This window comes from Amphiura filiformis, chromosome 6 (assembly GCF_039555335.1).
Source record: "Amphiura filiformis chromosome 6, Afil_fr2py, whole genome shotgun sequence".
Classification (NCBI taxonomy): domain Eukaryota; kingdom Metazoa; phylum Echinodermata; class Ophiuroidea; order Amphilepidida; family Amphiuridae; genus Amphiura; species Amphiura filiformis.
Genome location: NC_092633.1, coordinates 3,030,085 through 3,054,443, shown reverse-complemented (window position 1 = coordinate 3,054,443; position 24,359 = coordinate 3,030,085). Strand labels below are relative to the sequence as shown.

Below are 24,359 nucleotides of genomic sequence, written 5' to 3'. Positions count from 1 at the left end.
ACACAACTTGTAATTTCCCCGTAATTTCCTAAATAATTGTTAAAATAAATCGAAAAATATTTGACGAAATGCAAACTTGTAAAAAGACATGTGTAGCCTTATTCGGTTTACACCTATGGGACAAATTATAGCGTCACACGTCATTGCGTCCAGTCACAATGGTTCATTACATGTATGTAAAAAAAGAGACCGTTTTAAACTGTGTTAAAAGTTGCATCTGAGTCCATAGGAGTCAACTCTCAAACAATACAGAAGACTAGGCCTACATGTATACTGTTTGTTAAAGAAAATCTGACTGCTATGGGCTCAGGTGCAACTTTTAAAACGGTCTCTTTTCTTACTTAAGTAAATATTGTGACGTTGGGAGTTTACACAAATTGTACGGTAAAATCAGTCATACGTAGAAAGGATAAAAGTCACAATTGAGAACAAAATTCTAGGTATGATATTTTGTTCTAGATTAATGTCATGAACAGTCATTTTAATACAAAAAATTATGGTAATTGTAAGAGGACCGGTTTGTATTTGAAAGAAGCAGGTTTTTCAATAATCATCAAAACTGATTGGTACCAATCATTTTGATAGAGCCTGTATCATCTGTATGGCATATAACTTAGTTTCTCGTACAGGCTTGGTTTACACACCTGTTAGCAACCCATTGATTATCGGTTCATTTTGTCCCCACTTGGGGTGTTTAACTGTATAAAACCAGAACCAGAACCTTTGTGTTGTGACCATTTTGATCATGGTTCTGAACACAGATATATTGTGAACCAGTTGACCTGGCAATGATCTATTTTGATGTCACACTACCACATCAAATAGAGGATCCTGATGAATTGTCTTTTGTTAGAAGTGGGCTCTGATTTACTTTGGAAACTGTCAACCAACATATAGACAGCAAAACTGATATACCATACTAAAATAGTTACATAGCATACAATGTAGATGTAATGCAATGTGAATCATGATCAATATATACAGTCCCAGAACAACGCCAAATATGGATTAAAAGACCTTTGACCTTGGATGTACAACAGCATGTTATGATCTAATGGGAAACTGTGCACATCAACAAACACCATTTCTATCAAAAAGGCAACGTCTGATATAATTTGAAATGACATAAATTACTAGAGTTGGTTCTTCTCTTGGATTTGGACCAAGCTTTAGAATATCGAATGTTGCGTTTTGAAATAAAACAAACCAGAAATTTATCACCCATTGTAAAAGATATAGCACATGTACCGAATACATGTACATACATTAGGCTGACCTTGTGGATTTCCTGGCCCAGCCATGCTAACCACATAAGGAGATTATACGATTAACCTAGTGCAGCTATTGTCATAGCAGGGTATTATTATGTAATACTCCTGATCCATATTTGGCGTTCTCTTGGACTGATATACTTGACAAATTATTTTGAGAAATTAAATGAAAATCATATCATCTTGTTCCCATTAGTGGTGTGACTTCCAAGGGTATTTGTCTGCCAGTACCCTGTACATGTAATTGATGGGAAGGTACCCCAGTACTCTTGTGATGGATCAAGTCAAAGTGGAGTGAGAAATTTGCGCTCAAATCTTTTAAAATAAATTATCTCCAAACAGTTGCAGTTAGTAACAAAGGTATTTAGTGAAAATATATACTGACAAAATAGTTAATGTAATTGTAAACAAGAGCTTTATTTGACATTGCACTGTGGCCTCTTGTAATTGGATATCTGGTGGCTAGGGACTCGAGAGCAAGTTTATCAATTCATTGAGTACCCATAAACTTTTGAGGCAAGCTTTTTATGCAAACTAGGCTAGTGCAAGGCGTGTAAACAAACTAAATAATGACCCTCAGGTAGCCTGTTATTAGTGAATTTGTTAAGTGAATTCAGGCCCAGGTAGGACATGGATGGTTTGGGAGTGGGTGCCTGGGTTTTGGTCACTGCCATAGTTCCCATAAGGATACCGATAGACAAAGAATTGTGAGCTTGGCTCTGCTGCTGACCTGAATTAAAATTTAGAAATTAAGATTCTTCATGTTACAGTATTAGGAATGAGATTGTCAGGGTGGTTTTGGTTAAATACCATTTTGCAACCTGATGTGGCAGTGACGTCAGTGCATATTTCATTGGGTGCAGCGGTAAATCCCTAGCTTTCGCTTGAAGTGCTGGTGTATATGCATGACTCGTGCAGTCGACTCGTGCAAACGTTTCCAAGATGTCGCATAGATTGGAGAGTGAAACAGCTGTGTCAATGTGTTGATTTCACTGCCACATCAAGGCAAAAATGGTAGATAATTCACTTCTATGAGGGTGCTACAGTTTGATCAGACCCATGCTACGAATGATATAGTTAACATATCTGGTCTATATTGTGCGTATTACCCCTAACACCAGTAAAAACCACAAAATACCACGATGAAAAATTCATAACATGCATGCATCCCAGGGTCTGCGATGACGCAATCACCCGAAGTGTGATATGATCACGGAATTGCTGGCCGGGCAGCAATAACCCGAGCAGCTACCGGCAGAGTCTTAGCCAGAAATCAGAAACCACCCGTCCAAGCAGATACCAAAATTTGACCCTCAAATATAAAACAACTTGTCTATACCCATGGAAGGGTCACTGGGGTCAAATTTGTCCTGATTTGGCCTGTACATGTCACTCTGAATTAGTCTCAAGTTCATATAACCTTAAAATCATCTGTTTTAGAGCTATCACATCTGTAAAATCCATTAAATCCACCCGTTTTAAATTAGATTAGCCCGTGTTAAAGACGGGTGGACGCATGGCTGGCTAAGACCTTGGCTACCGGTCCGCGTTCGCTAAACTTGGCATCTTGAGGGGTCAAAGGTTCAATCAAAAGCCAAGTCAAAATTCTTCTTCTTCTTGAAAAATCGGATCTTCTCTGACTTCCGATACCAAAAAGCATGGGTCAGTGTTAGGGTTAAAATACATGTATTTTTCCAGATTAGAGTGTCCTTTACCCCTAACACCAGTAAAAACCACAAAATACCACGATGAAAAATTCATAACATGCATGCATCCCAGGGTCTGCGATGGCGCAATCACCCGAAGTGTGATATGATCACGGAATTGCTGGCGGGCAGCAATAACCCGAGCAGCTACCGGTCCGCGTTCGTTCGCTTGGCATGCGAGGGGTCAAAGGTTCAATCCAAAGGGTGCCAAGTCAAAAATTCTTCTTCTTCTTGAAAAAATCGGATCTTCTCTGACTTCCGATACCAAAAAGCATGGGTCAGTGTTAGGGTTAAAGAATGTAGACAAAGTATTAATAATTCCTGAGGCTTCTGATGAGTTGTCACATAAGACAATTCTCGAAATAAAATATTTTCATATCAATCCGCGATGTTAAAAGTCCCGCCGATTACGAGCTGATCAAACTATATATGTACCCAAAGAAGATAACTTACACATCCCATAATGCATTTCTCAAATTTCAATTTTCTGTATTGATTTGCTATCTGGTGCAGCATAGGTTGATATGACAATTTGTACCTCAATGAACAGAGCACATCCAGATCTTGCAAAATGTGTTTATTTCTGGACTATCGACTATCGATCCATGTTTAGCTAGTCTATTCTCAAAATGGCAAAAAAAGGAAACTTCTACAAAGTACAAGGAAACTTGTACAAATGGGAGTATCATTAGATGAAATGAGGTGACCTATTATGTTGTAAAGGATGAATTCCCAAATCATGTATTCATTGCACATAGCTGACAAAAAACAAAACCCAATTGTGAATAGCCAGATTTATATTCAGTTATTTTTTATTCTTGACATAAATTTAACCATGGTAGCAGTCCTTGTCCAAAACAAGGAAGGAAAATGGTACAAATAAATGTATTGGATTTGGACTAGACTAGACTATTATATAGTGTCTGTATTCCCATCAGCTGCATTAATTGTATCTAAATAGTAGTCTGTATTTCCTTGCTTGGTTTATGTTTACAACATAAACACAATTAGCAATTCACTGCAGAAACTACCAAAACTGTGAAACAGTGATTACGCTTGAGCTGTGAGATAAAAAAAAAATGAGTAGCCTTAGGAAATAGGCTTTAAGGGTAGACTAGGTATTGTTGGTGGAAGCAACCAAAAAAAAAATTGATTTTCATTATCTAAATCAATATGTTATTGAAAAATATTACTTTGATGTTTTGCAAAAAGTTCATTCTGCAAATCATATACTTTGATAACTTGCTTTAATAGTTTATTGTTGTCAATGAGTTATGTACTTTTTACAAAGTGTTGTTGTTTCAGCCCTCTTTACAACATAACTCAAGGATAAAGGACCTACAAAAGTAGATCTGTGATATTTGGATTTTTCTACACACTCGCTATGAAATGATCAATGCAATTTTTGCCAAAGCTCACTTCCATTCGCAAGATGCTGTGAACTACTAAATGACAATCAGTTTAAAAAAGTGTTAACCTTCAAGGTGCATTTCCTGATCCATATCCTCATCTCCCACTTTTCTCAAAAGAAGTTAAGGTTTTTATACCGCCTGAAACCTCTGACTACAACATTTTTGCAGATTCATTTGCTTAGCAAAATGTTCTGTTAAGGTTTTTCCGTCGTCACCCGATTCGACTTGACTATTGCGCCTGTTTTCAACGCGTGCGTACTCCGCGTCGTGCTCTGCGTTGCGTTGCAGACATCGCAGAGAACGATGCGTGTTGTGTATGTCTATGCTATTTTTGCGCACCGGCGATAACTAGGGCCACAAAATAAAGAAAACAATGTTTCCTGAGCGCAAAAAAGAGGCCGCTTCTAATATATTAAATACAACATGTACAAACCAAATGCCAGCGTGCGTCCACTGATAACGGACCTGGACCCCCTCCCCAAAGTAGGCCTACAGCAGTAGTGTCCAACAGATGGTATGAAGTTATATGCCTACCCATACAGAATCAGGGTGTGTTTTTTTAACATTAGGCCTAAACGAGTGTTGGTTAAATTGGTTAATATGTTTTAATAATTTTTTGGCCTAAATGTTACAAGCACTATATTATAGGCCTATATTAAAGGTTAAACGTTAGTAGAACGTTTCATAATGAAACACACTACAACAAAATTAAAAACATGTTTAGAATATGTTTTGCAGCAATTGTTCAATGTTTTTGATTGTTATTTTTAAAATGTTTTAAAAGTTTATAATCCAACATTTAAATGTTTAAAGCATTTTGTGTTATTGGGTAAAGACCTACTACATGCACTGAATTCATAATGCATGCGATATAGACAACACCATCAAAACTTTTCAAAAAAAAAGTTCATACATTTACAAAATGGTGGCGTAGATTTCTTTTTGACATTGGGGGATGGGGTTTGAAAATTTTTTGGAAATATAATGAATGCAGTACTTTTTGGCGACAGAATAAGTTCATGGTGCAAATGCGCGCTTCCAGCGTAAAATTTTGCTATTTTTAAGCTAAACTGATGAAATATGGTGCAAAAGGGAAATTAATGCTCGCGAAGCGCGCAAAAATTTGCGCTTTTGGGTCTAAAATTTTGCTAGTTTGAAGCTAAACTGATGAAATATGGTGCAAAAGGGGAATTAATGCATTCGGGGGGTGATTGTATGGAGCATCCCCTGGTAAAATATTGGGGGATAAATCCCCGGGATCTACGCCTATGAAAATGATCATTGGCCAAACGTTTTTTTCTACAGCTATAGGAAACCCAGTGTTTAACTTCGCTTTAATTGAACTGAAACCATTATATTGATGATATGAATCCACCTCGAGATAATTCCAAGCATACTAAGTAGGCCTATGCCTATAATGATTGTAGGCCTATTATAGTCAAACAATTCCGCCCATTGTGTCAAACGCTTCGCTGTAACATGTTTAATAAATCCTTTTTGGTCATTCGAGTCAGATCATAAAGCTGAAAATTCCTCACTTTGTGTAACTTGATAACTCTTTGCAGAATGGGAGTCTTTCAGTACACCTGCTTGTGACCAAAATACACCAAATTAGAATTAGGCTAAGGATTTTAAGGCTTCATTAAGTCTTTTATAGTCAACATCATTATAATTGTTCCTATTTAATATGGACACTTCTTAGCCTAAGTAGTATCTTAGGTAACTTTTTATTTATAGTGAAAACTTTCCTGCGTAAACAGACAATTCCTTTTTGTGGCCATATGCGTAAACTAACGCTGATCCGCATCAGATCGCGTGTATACCAGCGTGTTGGTACGCACCAAAATATCCATCTACGCAATTAACTACGCATGGTGTCGCAGAAAAAATGCTTTTTTGACCTATTTTGGTCAATTTACTCGAAAACAAGGTCCGGTACCCCCAATTTTTTTTGCGCGATTTTACAGAACTTTTTCTTTTTCATAACATATATAAAATTTAAACAATTTTGTCTCGACAATTTTTTTATACAACGCAAAAGGTGGTATTATTTTGGACAAATTGCTGATTTTGCCATTGAAGTGTACAGAGATTTTTGGAAATGTACACCTCTTTTAAAATGGCTGTAGCTCAAAAGTGAGGTCCGGCACCCCCTGTTTTTTTTCCTGATTTATTATCTACACATATTAATGTACAAAATATGTCAATTAAAAAAAAAAATCGTTGATAGGTTTAGTTACGATGGTAAAACCTTAACCCTAACCCTACCCGTGGTTTTTGTGCTATCGGAAGGGGAGGAAGGAACGAAAAAGGAGAGAAGATGAAGAAAGTCACTTGGCACCCCCAGGATTCAACCTCGGACCCCTCGCATGCCACGCAGAAGATCCCCAGCATGTAGCTACAGGTGACGCTGGCCCGCCAACGATTCCCTGGGTATATATGACTTGGTCTGATTGCGTCATCAAGTCCTGTGGAATGCATGCACGCAAAGTGGTTTTAATAGTGAGCTTTAGTGAGTCCTAGTTGGGTTAGGGTTAAGGAGGCATATAGGAAAAACATGCATATAGCTTAACCCTAACCCTACCCGTGGTTTTTGTGCTATCGGAAGGGAAAGAAGGAACGAAAAAGGAGAGAAGATGAAGAAGAAAGTCACTTGGCACCCCGGATTCAACCTCGGACCCCTCGCATGCCACGCAGAAGATCCCCAGCATGTAGCTACACAGGTGACGCGGGCCCGCCAACGATTCCCTGGGTATATATGACTTGGTCTGATTAAGTCATCAAGTCCCGTGGAATGCATGCACGCAGAGTGGTTTTAATAGTGAGCTTTAGTGAGTCCTAGTTGGGTTAGGGTTGATGGCACAAAGTGATAGCACAGTGTACAGTGTACAAATACATTTAATCATGCATTAACTTGCAAATAATCAACTGAAATTTTGGGAATATACCTGTTATTGTGGGTATCTACTGAAACATATCATAAAAAGAGGATGCTAGAAGATTAATGAAAAGTTACACTTTGAGAATTTGAATGGGTACGGAATGTATTGTGGTTCTTGAGATATGTGCTGTTTTTTTAAGATGTTTTGTTTGACACTTTACAATACATGTACATCGTAACTCAAGAACCACAAAGTAGTAGTACCGTATTCATTCCAATACGTGCCCAGAAAGTCATTTTGGGTGGGCGGTTATTTTTTACCTGGATTACCTAATTTTTACGTAAGGGGTGTTTATTAGAGACAAATTCACATACGTTATAAAAGGGTCCCGAGATGTTCTGGTAGCTTTTCTGATGCAGAAAATGTATTGCAAATTAACAGAGGACTTGTAGTCCTCCAGCTATTTCACTGTATCGACGTTTATCTGTCACTTCAACATTAATGGTAGTATATATGGTACCCTTTAGCAAATTGAAAATACACTGGGTGGGCGCTTATTGGGGCATGGGTGCTTATTGGGGCATGGGTGCTTATTGGAACTAATACGGTAGATCAAGTTACTTACGACAAACAAGTACAAATTAGGGGAAAATAAAAAGTCCCTAAATTCAGGAATAAAAGGTGTAGCGAAAAAATTATGTTGGTCGCATTACTCTCAAATATTAAAGTTTGTCAGCCCATGTTCTGGTACATACATGTATGTGGCTGTAGTACTATCTGTTAGAGGAAACTCTTAGTTTAAAACCAAGCCTATTTTAGCCATGTCTTTTTCATGTAATGCATATCCCCAACAGGATCATGTTCAAATTTGAACATGATTCCGTTGGGGATCAGAAAACTTTCAACCTTTTTAAAGCCTAATCCTGCTGTGGTGGTTTGGTGAGGTGTGCCCCCATGTGTTACTCTGTCCAGCTCTATTCCAGAGAGACACCCAGGGTATGGGATGTTGTGGCATTTGATAGAGATAGGAGTTGGTTTGGCACCGTGTATGTACTTGGTTCCTAGAAATTGGCCATAGGAGAGGGTGCCCTGTGCTGCATGCATGTTTAGGTGAACTCGGACAGGATTTGCCCTACGGGACGGAGGGGAGGCATGCTGTTTTGCAGTTAGCTGATGTGCAGGGACCAGCACTTCAATATCGGCTCATCCTGTGAATTTAGGGCTTGCTAGTGCTATATAAAGTGTACAATATTATACATCATATGTATTTTAGGCTGACCTGGTGGCAGTCACTCAGGTGGACAGGTACGTTTCTGGATAGCCACAGTTTATAGGAAATTACTTTGATTTAATATCTGAATATCTGTAGGCGATAAATGAACCTCTTCAAGAATCTGTAGGCGATGTTAAAATAATTGTTAAATTTGACTTACCTGTTTGTCTGCCAAATCTCTATGCCCATTGTATCCCAATTCAACTATTACTGACTACAATTAGAGAGAAATGGTTTTATTTTGCACTGCAGGTCTATTGCTCCATGCTGGTACTCAATTTGTTGATGATTGCTCCAGGAAAGCGTCAAGCCATATTTGACGCAGTTTGTTCTGGAATATTCCATGCAGTACAGCACTCTTTTAGGAGATACAAGTTTTCGTAGCTTATGAAGTGTACTGCATGATTTGTTGATCCTTAGATTTTGTCGTCTCAGGTCCATCTTTCCTTTCCGTATATATCATTATCAAAGAGGAACTGTGTGGATGTACGTCTGTCACTGTACGTGTCACACCACTGTTTATATGGTAGACTTACTTTCTAGATTGTTTGTTTTTTATGGTTGCTCTGTGCAGAGACACACTTGGGCCCGGATGAGACAGGCTTGAGCCATACGAAAGTAAAACGCATATGTAAGCATGCTGGTTTATATGGAAAGAAAGAGAGAAACAGAATGGAAGATAAAGAATAAGAAACTGAAGACTTATTCCCAACAAATCTTGTGAACAAATGTTGCTGTCAGCCTTTGAGTTCAGAGAGAGGAAATTCTTATCCAATCTCAACGGACACAGAGGAATAGCCTTTTAACATAACATTCCATACCATACTTACGGTGAGTTCTGCACCATGCTTGCTCTCGCTGGCTCCGGGATATCCGGTTTCTTCTTGCTTTCAAAATTGATTAGTGGTTTGGTTATCAAAAAATTCATTCACCAAATGGAATTGAGGAGCTGCACAGATAATCGGTGGATGTTACAATCCAAGTGGGGTATTAAAGGAATGTGCTTCTGCTGCAACCAGCCTACATGTAGTTGATGTGATCTGATTCTGATGATTCAACAGTGGCAGCAAATTACAGCACTTTGAATCCTCTGGCAAAATCATGTGTTATATTATATTAAATCAAATATAAATTTATTTTAATCACTGAGACCAATTCACTTGCTCTATGCTGGACTCTTTCTAGCTGGGAGCCATTTCACAAAGACTTATGATCAAAACTGCTCAATCAATGATGAACTCAAATACATAATGGAAATCAAGTGCCAGATGTCAATAAGTGCCGGATATCAATTTTGTGTACAAGCTAACATTTTCAAAGACAATACTGATTTCTTAGGTGGATTTTAAGAACTTTCATTAATCTTGTCATAAAGTGTCATCACCAGGGCTAGAATTTGACTTCTACAGAAAAGATGTTACACATATGGAATTGTTACAGTCTAAAATACAAACATACCTGGGCAGGTCCAAGATAACTCTAGCCACAGACCCTAGGGTCTGTGCTCTAGCATTATGTATGGGACATTTTGAAACCTTGAGACCTTTAAAAAAGACTTGAATTTGTGTAATGAAGCAATCCAACATAATTAACGTAACACCATAATGTCCAGTTGTCCACTCCCCTGTTGCATACGAGACCAGAGCTCTGATACGAAACAGATGTTTATCAGGACGTTAGACAGCAAAAACATACCAAAGCAAGATGGTGAACAGAATTCAGTTGCTGTAGAAATTATCTGAATTACAATGTAACTGCTTGCTTACATAATATTTATGAGTTACTGCTAATTCTAAATGTTACGTGCGGGACAAGCATTGAAGCATCCCACACATAACAAATAAATTAATTACCGTAATCATAAAATTGCAGAGTGAATCCCGATCAACAAATAATAATCCCTCCTATCACTGCAGCAAACAAAGGGTATACGTGTATATACCATCGCCACAAATGGGCCGTAAAGTTAGCAATCTCTCTTTTTGAGATATTGGACAAGTAAATTCCCCTTACAATAATCTTTATATTGTTACATGTCCATATTGCTTGCTATTAGAAGCTGAGGTAGTATAAAATCAATAAAAAAGTTGGGAAATTTCTATTCATTGAAAAGTTCAATAGACTAATACATGTATCTCAGAGCTAGTTCTGCCAACATTATGGCCCCTTTGTGGTGGACGGTCACATATTATTTCTTGTGTTAAAACTGCAGCTATAATTAATGATGTATGGGACATTCCATAGAAAAGGGTACAGAATTACTAACCCCAGAACAGACTTTAGCAAATTCAGAGATTCATCACTAGTATAAAGAACATTTTTTTGCACACATGCTAATATAAGAACAATCATGTTTGACATGAACCCTCCTATATAGTCAATTCATGTATGCCAATGGCCAGAAGCTTACACCTGACCCCCCCCAGACTTACAGGTGGAGATATTAATTATTGTATATTATTGTAGTACTCAACTTATTTACAAAAATAATGTTTTGCATCTCAATTTGAGTAGGTTTTAAGTTTGTGATTGATTTCAGATGAAAAATAAGACCAGATTTGCAAACCTTTTGCACTTCATTTTGGAGGGTCGGACACAACCCCTGTTTATCTTGTTAGGAATAGTACACAGTCGGCACAATAAATGAGGTAACAGTACATACATTTTTTTTTACTTTATTAGCCAAAGTGAGGGTTGATTTCTAAAAACAAGGTGACCATAATGACAGATGTTTTCTTTAATTTGAGATATCAGTGATGGCAAATAGTACAAATAACCAAGTTATGAAACTAAATTGAAAGTAAAAAAAGGTACAGATAAAAGTTGCACCCCTATTAATTTGTTCACATGACAATTAACCTTAGTCAATATGTTCAATCATAGTGAGTGCTGCGGACAGTGGGGCTTGCTATGGTAAATAGTGACCATGTTGATAAAAAGTAAAAATTGATGACATGCATGTGTACAAACTAATAGGATTGCAACATCTGAATTTGTACCTTCCATCGATTCTGGTTTCAGAAATTGGTTATTTCTGCATCATTTGTTGCATAAACATAACAGAACCCTCAATTCACAAAGTATCTGCAATATCTGATATCCCACATGATGCGATTACATCATTATGTGAAGAGTCATCTTCAATCTTCAAATGTGAATCCTTTTGCAGCTATAAAAAGCTACTAGGATGGTGCAGAAGTGACGGCAAAAGGCAAAGTGCAGAAAAGTGAAGGTGAAGAAAAAGTGATGACCATGGCAAACAAAGAACTTAGGGTGCAGGATAAAAACATACTGGCAGTGGTGAATTAGAGAAATCTGGAGCCCACAGGTAGCTTCATCCCCCCTCACAGCAGGTAGGGCGGCTTTGGGAATTGAAAGCTTGGCCGGCCAAGATAGACCTCTGTGGCAAGGTATCTCTTTTTCCTTCTTTCCTACCCCCATGCCAAAAACATCTGAGGTGTTAGGGTTAAAGAAAACTTCCCTACGGTCATTACATGGTCACATTGATTTTCAAAATCCACCCTCACTTTAGCTATTAGGTCATAGTTCATGAATTGCAACAATGTACATTATTTATTGATTTGTGCTGACTGTACAATGTACATGTAGGTGCCTTTGGGTTAAGTTTTTGTTGACAAAATAATATCCCCTAATCATGTCAAGCAATGAGCAAAAAGAGAGAATATAATTTGAATGTAAAAAGCTGCAATTTTGACACCCTAATTGAAACGATTTTCTAACTCGGGCTCCCTCCAGAATGGAATGGAACAGAGAAATTGATCTTTGGTGTACAACAGCAGAATGTTTTTCTCATCAAGTTCAAAGGTCTGTCACATTGCTTAAATAATTTATTCAGCAGTCTTGATTCTTGAATGTTTATTGGAAAAGGGTGTGAAATACATGTATGTCGCCCATACAGAATTTAGAATCTTGTATTGATTTAAATCAACCATGTGTGTAGTTAGATTCTTGTTGTTGTGTTGATGAAACAGTAGGAACATTTCAAACAAATTGAGAAGTTGATCAAAATCAGGCATAAGCAAGATGTATACACAAGATTTGTTTTCAGACACAATATATATTATATATACATGTAGCTGAAATGTTAGTGTGAACTACTTGTGAGTTGTGACTAAGAGGATATTTTGTGCTTTCAAATTCAGACATATATGTAGGAGACTAGAGATCAATTCGATTCAAACACGCACCAGTATTTGTAATAGTTAAACTCATACTTGAAGCATATTTTTACATGTGCTTGCTATGTTACTATAGGTTTACAGTAACATTTGTATGAGACCCACATTCTTTCAACATGAGAGTCGATCTGCCTCTTAAATTTCCTGCTGACTGTGCAAGTTAACACACGTTTGTTCAACCGGCACTCAAGATGGCGGCGATATCTGCAGCAGTGCTAATACTACATTTATTGTGTACTGTACTTGTATTGCCTGCTCAGTGCACACAGCATATCACCTGACCTGACCTGACTGGCTGAGACTGGCTGGCTTCAACTTGTTTATACTAGTATGGCTTAACTCTATAGCAGTGAGGGTTGTGCATGGTGAAAAAAGATTGTCACACGGTAGTAGAAATATTTTCTGGAGCTTTAGAATTCCTTGCTATGTGAATTTAATACCTAGAATGTAAAGTTGGAAATGGGATATTCCATTTTAAATCCACACTACCCCTGTGGATGATTTTGAAAGTATCTTCCACAGGGGGAGTATGAATTTCAAATGGATTCAATTAGCACATATAACCAATTCTATTTGAAACTCGCCCTCCTTCTGGGGAAGATTCATGTTGGGTCTTAATCAGAGGGTATTTGAAATTAAAATGGAGCTGCCTAATGTGTTCATTCCATTTGAAATTCATACTCCCCCTGTGAAAGATATTTCCAAAATTTTTCACAAGAGTATTGTGGATTTTAAATGGAATTGCCAAATGAAAAGAAACTATGTAGACTTAAACTCTGTGGATTTATATTAGTACCATTTGATTTATTCAGGATTTCTGTAAAGCTAATACTTGTATTTCTGGTGGCACCTGAAAAACATTACCTACCCTCTTGCCCCGCCCTCTTGTTCTTATATCAATGCTTTATTCTGAGGTTTACTATTAGTAAGAGTCTATTACAGGTGATTGTGAGCTATTGCTCAAGATATTCCCCAGTCAACATCTCATACAAGGCACATGTGATCTAATTGAAATTTATATTGTTTAAAATCCTACAGTACATGTATCTTGCACCCTGCCTGGAACAGGGAAGGCTGTTAACATGGTTAACATGCAGGACACCCCAACCAAACAATGGCGGGGTGAGTGTTAGCATGCCCCTATTCATTAGTTACAGACTTGCATACATCATATTTGTTAAAAAATCATGAAATTCTATGTATGTAACATGTATGCCCCATTGCATGAGGAAAAATGACACCCATTTTATTGTGTTCTTTATATAACCTGTTAAGGGATTTCCTGATAGCAGAATTTGAAGTGTCTGAAGCTGTAAGAATAGAAAAACTTTTCATGCAGCAATATTATAGGCGTATAGGCGTATAGACCGGCAGACAGTTCTTTGACCATTGTCACTTATGAAGACCAGGGCCCTGTATTGTCATCTACTTTTTTCCTTTTGCTTTACCTCAGACATACAATCACTTCATTCTTTATCGGACATATCTTGCAACTCAGTCATCTTGTGATCGCTATAAGAATAAACATTAGAAAGTTCATGTAATTTTTATGCAAATCATTTCTGGGAGATCTATGTGTAAGTGACATCACACACAAAACAAAACTTTCGGGGTTTTTTTTACAAGGAATTGGCAGGCATTCATCACAGATTCGTATGTTAACCTTCATGTTCAGAGAAGTGTGATACTACACCCGCACTTGTATAGTTAGTTGCTGTTATATAGTTGGCGGTAATGTACGCTTCGCAACCTCTGAATATGAATTGCATAACATTTCATAATTAATAATACAATATGAGAGGGACCCTAGCTGAGGATGGGAGCTTCATACAATTGTGCTATTCCAATTGAAATCCATGATACACCTTCTATTGAAGGCATGGCATAAATCCCCTACACAGGGAGTGTGAATTACAAATGGGGTTACCTGAATAGGTGGTGCCCATATTTAAAATCTACACCCCCTGTGGAAGATTAAGGTCGTGTATTCCAAGGGGATATGGATTTGAAATGAAATATCCCATTGTACACATATGTCCTATGATGACATTTAACAGACTGCATTTAATATAGAAAACCCCATTTGTAAATATCTGATACCATACTGGTTATGAATAGCATATATGTGTACAAATGTGTGTACATGTAGGTTCGTTGGGTTGAATACATTTCATGGGTGACCCATAATATACTTGTTATGTTGAGTCAACATTTATGTTGAAATCCAGACACCATGTGAATTTCAAATAGGGTTACCTAAATTGGTGACTTCATTTGGGAGGTTAAGGTATACATGTATGTATCTCCCATAGGAGGTATGGATCTCAACTGGAAGAGCCCTATATTTGTTCAGAAACTACTTCCCAGTTTGAATTTCCTAAATGCAACAGCACATGAATTTAAAGTTGGCAGGGTGATTGAGCCTGATGAAGCCTGGTGCTGTACAGTTTTGTGTCGAGTTGGTTCATAGCATACTGTTTTCATTGTGTCAACCTGGGCAAGTTTTTATAAACATAGATGAGCTCATTCACAATAGCATACCACTCTCAACACACCTTTTACTGCAATGTGGGCTGCTATATACTTGGCACTGTTTTTACAGTGAGCACTTTCATGTATTTTATGATACCTGTGGACACACTGTCAATATGCCAAAACATGGGACAGGCTGTTTCACATCATTTCACTTACAGCTTTCCTCCATATGTCCGAAAGATAGCTGCCTACAGTGTCCGAAATAAGGGGAAAAATTAGGTTGTTCTGAGCATGGGTTGTGTTTGTTCTCAAAACATTTCACTTGTTCTCAAATTTTTTAGGTGCAAAAATTGTTTTAAAAATTGACTGTTTCTGGGTTTCCCACGGTAGGCGAATTGGCTGCCATTACAAGTCAGTGAGGTAAAGAGGCTCATTGCATCATGGCTTAATTTTACACAGTACTGATGGTCCTACATTGTATTCCGCTGACGATCAAAAGGCAAAGTTCAGGATCACCAATACTGATATAAAATTGGATCGATTGAGCCCATATTTATTGGTCGAGCTATGAGTTTTAAAATATTGGACGAGACGTAGTCAAGTACAATATTTTAAAACTCATAGCGAGACCAATAACTATTGGGCGTAAAGCATCCAATTTTATCATTATTATGTTTTGGATCCAATATTTTCACACACATGGACTCACCCCAACATAATAATGTGCACACTGGCCCTGTAGCATCTCTGGATTTTGACATGTGTATGACGTGAGGCAGGAAGTACCGTAGTAGAAAAATGAATACAATGAAAAATTAAACTATTAAAATGATCATGCAATCTTTTAGACGAAAAAGATCTGCATAATCAAGATTCTCAGGAGGTACAATTTTGTGATTGTCAATGTCTGCCAGAGAAGTGTTTGGTTCAATATGCTTGTCTGTCGTGATTTTTGGTTAAATGCTTATTTCGAACACTGGCTGCCTAACAACTATGCTTCACCACCACCCAGCTCTGTCGTTTAGTTGTTGTTAGTTCCGAGGTTGTTCAGATGTGTCAACCTGAGTGTGCATATTCATGAACATAAACATAATCTTTTAGTATTTCTATGAAAACAACCATACAATTAGATTTAAAAACACAAACATGTCAGCAGTACTATTCCAGCTCCAGTGATACCTCATTAATTTCCCAGGAACTTTGGATGCATTGAAATAGGTATATAATTTTACTTTGAGAAATCAATATAACAGGGCAATACTTCTAGTTTCCATGCCCCTCTGGTCTAATCCTACCCAAAACAAAATGCATTTATAAGTGTCACTGGAGTTGGAACAGATAATAGTTTGTGGTCCATTCCATTGAACCTGTCAATGAACAATAGACAAAAACTGAGTTCTCAATCTATTAATTTATTGATATTTTACTACCCTCCTAGCAAGCAATATGGGGATTATGATATACCATTGTAAAGCTTATTGTGAGGAGAATTTACATGTTCAATATCTCAAAAAGTGAAAAAGCAGACTTTACATGTACATCCATTCACATATGAACAGCATGAATATCATCATGGGGGAGGTGACCAAGAGTGGTTAATTTACCATTGACATTATGTACATGTACCAACTTACACACCCACCAACCGAAATAAAGGATGTTCAATTACATTGCAGGGTTACATTGTATCAGCAACAGTTTTGTATCTAGACATGTAGTTTTCTGAATGATTTCACATTGCCAGCACTCATAATTTGATTTGGTAGTGAATTTCACTGTGAAGGGCCAGCAAGGTTGCCAAATCCACTATTTGGTAGCCCAATTGGGTGACTTTTGAAGATTTTCCCTGTGACTTATGACAATTTCCTGTCTGATGGTTAAGAAAAAAATTGGGTGACTTTTCAACATTGGTTCCCGCGACTTCCGATAGTTTCCTGCCCCATTGAAACCAATGGTAAAGAGAAAAATTGGGTGACTTATCTATTATGATTTTGATTTGTTGTAAGCAATTTGACCATTTTCTGTTGAATATTTGTACATAAATACACCTAAATTCTACTTTCAATCATATTGTATACATTAAGGACATTCAAGTCCTTGAATAATATTTGGCTGCAAAATGTATACATAACCCTACACCGTGTGCTTTTGAATCTTAAATAATGTCTCAAGGTGACTTGTACAAGTATTTCTCCAGGCTGCAATTTAGATTAGAAGGACAAAGCTACAATACAAAGAATGCATATTTAGTTCAGAGACTAAGTGTTGAAATTTGATGATGATTCCAACATTTCTAGATGGTAGTTTTTGATATGGCGTTAATATGTTCTCTCCATGTCATAATGATTTAATAACAGAATTTATATCTAGCGCCTTAAAATAGCATAAGTATGAATAAAGCGCTTAATACAATGATCTGAAAAGTACAACTTACACTACATGTTCCACCATAAAATGGCTACTTTATACAGAACAACATATACAGAGAGATGGAGAGGCTGCTTTTCAGGTGCCCATTCTTATTTCAATTTTTCATTGATTAATACACCCACCCAAGACATTTGGTTTTATTCACCCTTGATACTGATAGATTAGTCTTAACTTGATATCAGGCTTGATATTCAGATGTTTGAGGTTTGATATTAAAGATAACCCCTACTCATAAAATTAGTCTTGCTTTATACAGAAGTTACATTTCATAACAACTTGTTTGCCTTAAGCAAGTTAAATTTCTACCTTATGATATTCTTTATGAGAGTAGAGCCTGCAGTGTGTTGTGTTTATCAGCAAAGAGGATTGCAACATGCTTGATGTGGTGATATGATAGGATATAATGCATTTTCTATCACATTATTTTATATCATAAATAATAAGGCCGGATATATGAATGTGAGTGAACTGCAACATTAATGATGAGCTCATTCACAATCATGTTTAAATATCAAAATGTGCACTTTCCAAAAATATTGCAGCTAACAACTCAAATTATAGGGCCTGGTATAGTCTACTTCATAACCCCTTTTGGATATTCATTTCAACTCATCTCACAATATTTGCAAGTGCACCGCTCTTATGCGAAAACCCGGACGCCCAAGAAAAAAACCCAGGTAAAAACCTTTTCTCTGGGCAGAGTGGTCACTGGGGATGTGTTGTGTTTTATGGAATGGCATAGCTGTTGTTTATCAAGAAGGAAATGCAAGGCAGTCTAGGCCTGGTATAAGTTCTTGTGCTATAGTATTGTGTCAAGTTGTCAGCATATTCAGGAGTATATTCAGCATATGTACCTCACCAAAAATGTTGTGGTGGCAAATTCTTATTCAACCACAAACCTGAGGTCCTGGGTTCGATTCCCAGGCGGGATCACTTTTTCTCCTTGTCTCCTTTATTATTTGCGACGGCGAACCTGGTGAAAATTAATGTTTATTTATACATGTATAATTCCCGTCGATCATGCCACTGTTTTTCCGTGTCACATACTGATATCTGATTAGTGTGGTTTCCATTTTGAATTAAACCTCAGAATGAGATGTAACTTTGCTTTTTTTGTTGTTGAAAGAAGATGTGGTAAAGGAACAGAAGTTTAGTTTTCTAGCACCTCATGTGGATTACAGGATAAGTTTTTATAAAGCTGAGTGCATGTACTTACTCCCCTATATCTATAGTATTTTTCACCCTGATTCGGCAGTAATGTCATTTCGCATTTCATTGGGCGCAGCTTCAAATCGCCAGCGTTTGCTCAAAGTGCTGGCATACATGCGCACACGCTTTACACTAACAGCTGCCTCAACATGGTGATGTCGCTGCCACATCTGGGTGAACAATACTATACATGTAGGCCTATTCATACCACAGAAATATTGAGATGTTTGTTTCTGAAAAATCAGGACTCACTGACATCTTTATTTAGACATGGGGAAATAATTGGGAGGTATTTGTGTTTTACTGTGACTGCATCTGGAACTACACTCCCAGTTGCAGGCAGTAGGTGCAATTTACAATGCTTCATAGCATGACACATAGATTGCGTCGCAGGAGCGGCACAAACTGGGCAAGGACACAAATACCCCAATTACCCCCCCAATAGTTGATGGCACCAATACACTGGTATGTATAGGGGATTTGTTACTGTATTACTACTGTATGCATGTGATTCATACAGATCATTTTACTAAAACAACAGATCTAAGACTTGCTTTTGTCAATCTATGGTCAATGGAGAAACAAAAACATTCCAAAGGCTTCAGCACTTAGCACAGTCACCTGTTTTTTTGGCAGCAAATCCTTTTCCAGAAGAACAAAAAAACAGGTTATGATGGAAGGAATGTTATGATCATTCAGAGATTCAATCATGTTAAACAGTGGTTCATCAGAAATTCGCAACGATGCACCTACATACATGTCCACATATTTTTATATCTCGCAAGGGCAGCTTTAACGTTGACATGTAAGGTCAACATAGGTCATTATTATGTTTTGATGGTTCCAAGTTGTGATAATATTGGATCCAAAACATAATAATGATAAAATTGGATGCTTTACGCCCAATATTTATTGGTCTCGCTATGAGTTGTAAAATATTGGACTCGACTACGTCTCGTCCAATATTTTAAAACTCATAGCTCGACCAATAAATATGGGCTCAACCGATCCAATTTTATATCAATGTTGGTCAACGTCAATGTTAGTCAACGTTGACACATAAGGTCAACCTTGCGCTGTGGTCTAAATGAAATGGCGCATTATAAATGCCTAATGTATGTACATGTATGTATGTACGTATGTAAGGTGCAGAGAACTTTGTTAAAATTCCGATGAGCCACTGCGTAACATGATGGTGTCCCTTTCAACAACAAAAATAAGCTAAAGATGATGTAATTCATGAGGCATGTAAATTCATGAGGTTAGTCATTGCCAGTCAACATTACAATATCGGTTGTGTTATGTTGATTTCTCTGTTGATATCAGCAATAAAACTACAGAATAACAGAATAAATCGGCAATGTTTAGCCGCTTTCCCCATAAGGCCAAAAAAAAAAAGTTGTTTGCTTGCCCTCGTCCGACCGACCGTCTCGGCAGTCCCGACCGTAGAACTTTTTTTTTTTTTTTGAAAAAGTTTTTTTTGCGATTTTCCCAAAATGGCATGTATTTTTCGCCTGAAAACCGATGATTTAAAAGAAACGTTGTAAAATACCATATCCTGCATGTTTACGTGTCCGGCTGTACCTGACTGTCGGGTTCCACAATTTCAGTATACCACCTCAGCGCCTAAGCTCTAATACAATTTGCTATCCACCTGCACATTTCGGACGGCGCATCTAGGGATGAGTTTATTTACAGGCAAAATATAACCGTGCATATCGTGCAAGAATGGATACAATATAGCAGATGTTAAAATATGGTAAAAGTAAATAAAATTTGAAAACAGTTGTACCAGATATTCATTTCTTGTTTATAAATATTTAGATTCATGATATTTGTTCGTATCGACTAGGAAGTAACATTGCACTATTTTTTTCAACATGTTTGTTGAGGCTACTTTTATTAAGAGCACAAATCGCTCGGTATAAATATGATTTCACTTTAAACATGGCAGACACAACACGAGTAGCGCTAGCTGTACAGGTAAAGCAAGGGACCGAACGCGGATTAATATGATAGTTTTGAAAAGCAGAAAACACTACATGTAGGAGAATTGTACACTTCATTAAACGTAGGCCTACATGTACATGTAGAAGAGCTACAATTGTTTAAGGTGCAAGTGGCGAGCACAGATGCTGGACCATGGCGTGATATTGCTGCTACGGAAATGCTTGAACCATTAATTGCATTCGCCGATTCGGTATTCGTCATGTCTGTTTCTGGGAAACGGAAAAAAAAAAAAAAAAAAAAAAATTCCCGACCGACCGACCGACCGACCCAATTTTTAAAATCCATTCGAGGGCAAGCAAACAATTTTTTTTTTTGGCCTAATAATGAATGCAACATGTAAGAGTGTATGCACACATGTTCCAGGCATGACAAATTCTATGCGCTCGTGCACGCTTCTGTTAACTTGCGTTCATGTTAACTAGCTATTGTAAAAGTGTGGATTCATCACCGTTGTCTCCTGTACTATAAATAGGAAGGGTTGTTGAAAAGCAGTTTCAAGGAATTGCAAAGTCTAGCTTGTTAGGAGCTATTAGGGGTTACATAAATGTCCCGATAAAATGTTCAAAATATGTTTTGATCAACTCGCAAGTAGATAAAGTTGCAAGAATCTTCTCCTGTTCCAAACATTATCTTGAAGGTAGCCATTTTGTTGTTAATCGTAACATACTATTGTATAACATTTGATGATTGCATGTGGTAATAAGTTATGAATATTTAACACATAAGTTGACTATACTGTGAGCTTGCCATACATGAACATACATGTATTTTTGAATAGACAACGGTTATGTAGTTAACCAGAAATGATTGTCATGTTTTATTGATGATTATTATTATTATATGGTACCAGATCACCTGTGTGATTCAAATTACAAGTTTACCTCTCTGTACATTGACTTCTATTAAAGTTGGTTATTGAAGAAAATGCTAGCTTTGACTTAATTCGTCAGGAAATTCAAATACGTACTATTTAGTACAGGTAGGAATCTATAGCCACAATATGTGACATGTACATGTCGTCTATAATATAGGCATCATAATGATCGTAATAAATTTTAATGTATATATTGAAAAGCCTGCTTCTTTCAAATGCAGCGATGATTGGGTTCTTGTGACATTGTATAACCTTTAATAACATTAGTCATTAATCTACAAATTAGGTGGATCTAACATTGCATTTTGATGTTGCAGTCTTGCCTCTAAGGCCCTTCACAATTAATTCTTAGTTTCCTGTTTCATGGTTGAAAACCAGGGATGAGGCGACTTTAAATTATTAATTATTAATTATCTTTTATTTTCTTTATTTTAAGATAAGTGGTCGCAACCTACATCAAGCCATTTTGACAAGGAGCATGCATTTAATTATTTTACTACTATGTTTGATTTTATACATAAGTAATGGTACAATTAGGTTCTATGTTTATTCATCATTATAGATGATATGATCAAAGTCAGAAAGTAGCAAAAGGTAGTCATTAAAAGTTATTTTTAAAGAGAAGATCCAAAATATAAATAAAATAATTAAATATTTTGCAATTCTCTACTTTGGACGCGGGCGGGAAACAGGAAACTAAGAATCAATTGTAATTGGCCTAATCACCAGAAACTGCATGGGTTACAAATCATTTTGATACAGCCTGAATATTGTTAAACAAATTGTAACTAAATGTAGTCTTAAGTATCCACAGGTTATTTTGATTGTTTCCACAGTTTCATAGTGATATCCTAGATTTATAAATATAAATTATTTTCTGTGATTTTCTGTGGACTCATAAAGTTAGGTATCATAAATTAACTAGATCTATCTTTAAATTCTGTGTTTTGTCATTAGTAACTGCAGCCCAATATGGCTGTCAGAGAAAGCTAGACGGGTGTACTGCTCTAGCTCCCAAGGCTCCTAGTAATACTGATCACACTGATATATAGATTCATTCCACATGCATTGACTGATTTGTTTGTATGGTGTTAGATGCATGGCCATGGTATACTAGCTGTGGTACTGTGTTTGCTTACAGAAGCTGTGCTGCAGTGAGTGTGCGCATAGCTAATGCAGAGTGAGATAGGTCACATGGCTGGCTAGCTGCATGGCTGCTTTACACAGTGAGTGTGTGTACATGTGTGCAGCAGACAGTCAAATGCAGCTGCATGCACACAATATATATCCTGTATTGAGATCGAAGCACAATGTACTTTAAATTTAATCTACATTGTAGTTTATACTATACAGGCTCACAACATGCTTTTGGGTGTGGTTGCAGTGCAAAATTAAAAGTTTCACAATATTGTCAGAATAGCCATGACAAGTAGTTATGAAAATGGTGTAAATCCATGGTATACATGATCCTATTTATAAAGTGTGTGGCGGGATTGGGTGTCAAAGAATTTTTGGAGGCCACACCATGTCTTCATTGACTTTGTACAGGTCAGGGTTCATATCATAGCCCATGCTGTTTATATTTACAGAAGAGGTGGTTATTTATTTTTTCCAAATCATATTTTCCAGAGATGACTTTATCTCAATGAATTAATTTGATAGTGGCAAAGGGTATAGTGTCCTGTCCTGTCCAGTCCATGCAGTACCGTGAATTACAAATTATTGGAGGGCTGTGGAGGGGACAGACAATATGGCAAAGGCAAAATACTATTGTGAGCATCTCCTTATTATTATGCAAATGTTGGGAGTCATATTCATTCAGTATTTGAGCTACCATATAGTTTTCTACATGGACATACCAGGGAAAAAGCTTTGTTTAAAATTCAACAATTCATTTACTGACTTCGTCCTTCTGATTATAATCATAGTCTACATCAAAGTCAATCTTACGCCACCTGCAATGCCAGGCGCTTCATAATGCGTCTTTCTTGGTGTATGTTGTCAATGTCATTATATCACCCCATGAATGATACCTGCAATTTGAGGATTTTTCCCCTTTTTGTTGTTATTGCTTGGATTAGCATTTGATGACGGTCAGGGTGTAAACAATTTTGTCAAAATTCTCAGCAGTAAAGATGTAAACCAACAAAAGACTAAAGAAGAGACGTATGCAGGCCGGGTTCAAATTCGTTAAAAAAATTTGCGTAGCAGTTTTTGGTTAATTCATCATAATCAGGATACTTCCATATAATAAAGCACTATAAAAAGTGCTATACAAATGCAAAATTGGGTAGCAGTTACTTCAAATTATGGAGCAAACTGCTATGTGATACAGCCGAATTAGAACCCTGGACGTATGACACACTCGAACATACCTGTGGATCGCATGAACGATCAAATAAATGCATCTATACCCTCTCACAGTCACATGCACCTTCAAAAGTACGGTAATTGTGCTCAAGTTGTGTAGGATGAGGTGACGGAGTCTGAGTCTGAGGGTGAGAGAGAAAAAGGTGCTGGAAGGGAAACTAAAATTTAAGATTCTTCACAATAATTAAAAGATGTACCATTCCAATATCTAGAATCAAATGCCTGAATATAACTTTTGTTATTAACAC

General features: G+C 37.1%; 1 protein-coding gene across 2 annotated transcripts in view; it reads left to right on the top strand.

Moving 5' to 3' along the window:
- The window catches only part of LOC140154821 (uncharacterized), a 55,904-nt gene that overhangs the window by 24,145 nt on the left and 7,400 nt on the right, over window positions 1-24,359 (top strand). The window lies entirely within an intron of this gene.